The sequence below is a fragment of the Oryzias melastigma genome, linkage group LG10 (assembly GCF_002922805.2).
Source record: "Oryzias melastigma strain HK-1 linkage group LG10, ASM292280v2, whole genome shotgun sequence".
Taxonomy (NCBI): Eukaryota; Metazoa; Chordata; class Actinopteri; order Beloniformes; family Adrianichthyidae; genus Oryzias; species Oryzias melastigma.
In genome coordinates this window covers 27,738,966-27,741,853 of record NC_050521.1, presented here as the reverse complement: position 1 = coordinate 27,741,853, position 2,888 = coordinate 27,738,966, and the positions used below count along the sequence as shown (strand labels likewise).

The following is a 2,888-nucleotide window of genomic DNA, read 5'->3' as shown; positions in this document are numbered from 1 at the left end:
AGACCAAAACCCAGCGGGAACCACAAAGACTCACTTCATCCCTCGGAAAAATAAGATTTATGTCAGTGTTACCATGACGACAAATAAAAAGTAACTTTTTTGTATAAATAAATGGACTTTATTAAAAAAACAGTTTGGAAGTTTTGACAGAGGTTCACACAGTTTCCTTTCAAAATAAAAGACCTTGTGCCACATAAAATTAACTCAATGCTGCCAATAAAGAAGTAGGTGGTTTAATGTCAGCAGTGAATTAAAAACAGTTTATTTTATCGTTACTCGTAGATATCTGCCAAAAACACATAAATGAAACCAAAAAATAACTAATCAAAGTTAATTACGTGACTGTCACTGTATTTCTCACCCGATACGGTGCACTTAAATGTTTGAATTTGTTCAAAAATAAGAAATCCATCTTATACTCTGCTGTGCCTTAATGCTGGTTGTGTTTTCTAACTTCCAGTTAAATTTACACAGCTCACAAAAATCTGATAAAATATTTTAGTTCAGCTTGTGATATGCCCTCCTTTAACTGCTCGTTAACTAGTTAAATAAGACTTTAGCTGGTTTACTTTACTAAAATGTTTACTTTACACCTTACAGTTAGTTTTTAGCATAAAATTGTGTTTTCTTTGGCCAGAGAGAACAACGGAGGGATAAAAGAGCCGCTCTGGAGCCTCAGGCTGCAGACCCCTGATAGGCCCTTTAATTGAGATCATGTGACCCTATTATATGATCATATAACATCATTTCCATATGAACAGAACAATTGGAGGGAAAAATGTTAAATGTTTTTAATGAAGTTTTTTTTCCCCACATTGAATCATTTTGTTCTGTTACTTAAATGCAACAATCACTGTATGTATATGACAGAAATGTATTAGAAGAATGAGGAACGACTGAATAATTATTTAGTATAATTTACAAAATAAATCTACTGAAGAAGCTCTTTATGAAATAAATACGTTTTTCTGAAAAACAGTTGTGAAATGAAAAAAAGGAAAATGTTAATTTTGAAACGCAAGATTCTAAAAAAAGCCATGTGATAAATTCATGTTTTAAAAATCTGTTATAAAATAAGCATTTTTTTTATATATAAAACATATATATTCAATTTAAAATGCATGTGCAGCTTTTTCAGAACTTCACAATGTTTTTATGTATTTATGAGATATTTATTCATTGATTATCTGATTGCACAGGTCATATTTGTTACTCAACAACACTTTGGGGCTCCACAGTTTTCAGGATCTTCTGGGAGACGATTGAACCTTCTGCTTCAGGACCGGTGGACTGGACCAGAACACAGAGGACTGCAGAGGAGAGCCGTCCCTGCAGTTAATCGATGAGTTCTTGATGTTGTCGGTTCGAGTTTTTGTTCATGAAGGAGCAGCTCATCGCTGACATGTTTAATGTTTAATGTTTACCATCTCTACAGTCAGCAGGGTTTAGATTTCCTGGGCTGATCACCTTTTTATGTGTTCTAATCCCCTAAAACAGGAGTGTCAATCTCAATCACACAAGGGACCAAAATCCAAAACACACCTGAGGTCACAGGACAGACTGATTAAACATTTATTGAACACTCTAAAACTACATTTTTAAAACTTTAAAACTGAAACGTTTTAGTTTAATTATGAACTAGATATATAGCATTACCTGTGATAATGCTAGTGTGAATGCTGGAAGCTGAATTTGGCAGCTGAAGATGCTGAAAATGATAGTTAAAAACGCGGAAATTGATAGCTGGAAACACTGAAGTTAATAGCTGAAAACGCTGAAGCTGATAGCTGAAAATGCTGAAATTAATTGCTGGAAACGCTGAAGCTGATAGCTGAAAACGCTGAAGCTGATAGCTGAAAACGCTGAAGTTAATAGCTGGAAACGCTGAAGCTGATAGCTGAAAACGCTGAAGCTGATAGCTGGAAACACTGAAGCTGATAGCTGGAAACACTGACGTTGACAGCTAAAAAAACGGAAGTTAATAGCTGAAAACACTGAAGGTGATAGCTGGAAACCTCGAAGTTAATAGATGGAAACACTGAAGTTAATAGCTGGAAACACTGAAGCTGATAGATGGAAACACTGAAGTTAACAGCTGGAAACGCTGAAGCTGATATCCAGCTAAAATATTAGCTAAATGTTAAACTAACCTAAAAAACTAAAAGAAAAAAACTTAGCCAAAACAGCTAGCATTTAGCTGAAATATTAGCTAAACTCTGAAATAGCCTAAAAAAATCTCAGTAAATACTGAAATACTCCAAAAACTACCAGAATATCAATTTTTAAAACTTTAAAACTTTTTAAACTAACATAATTATGAATAATAAAAAGGCAGGAATATTATTCCAGAATAAATCAACTTAAACCTTAAATAATATATATTTAATAATAATATATTTTGTCAAAATTATACAAATAATAGTAATGAGAACAAGATAACATCGGGCCATTGATAACAATAAAATAAAATGATCTGAGGGCCGGATCCGGCCCCTGGGCCTTGACTTTGACACATGTGTCTAAACATGTGGATCAGCTGGAACAAGGAAAACCAAGCATTCCTAACCGTTTCCAGAAGTATTCCCCAAACGAGAAAGCTCCATTCGTCACCTCACAGTCTGAGATGTTTTCCAGTTCCAAGAGCAGAACTTCTCTGAAAGCTCTGATTGGACCTGCTCCCCTGTGTTTAGTGACGTTCGTCTCACCTCAGTTCACCTGCTTTTCTGACACAGAACCAGTGGAATCCTAACACTGTTAGTGGAGGTCCGAACGGGAGGGAGTAAGTTCTGTTCCAGACATTTGGGCATCATTATATTTGATGTGTACACATAAACAGGAAAAGTCAAATTCTCCTTTCATTTCAGTTAAGAATGAAACTATTTTAGGCA

At 34.9% G+C, this 2,888-nt stretch overlaps 1 long non-coding RNA gene across 1 annotated transcript in view; it reads right to left on the bottom strand.

Moving 5' to 3' along the window:
• Positions 1-1,178: 1,178 nt before the first annotated feature.
• The window catches only part of LOC112137880, a 6,376-nt gene continuing 4,666 nt past the window's right edge, over positions 1,179-2,888 (bottom strand). The window contains exon 3 of the long non-coding RNA XR_002917649.2: positions 1,179-1,310. This is a non-coding gene — a long non-coding RNA (uncharacterized LOC112137880). The remainder of the gene's footprint in view (positions 1,311-2,888) is intronic.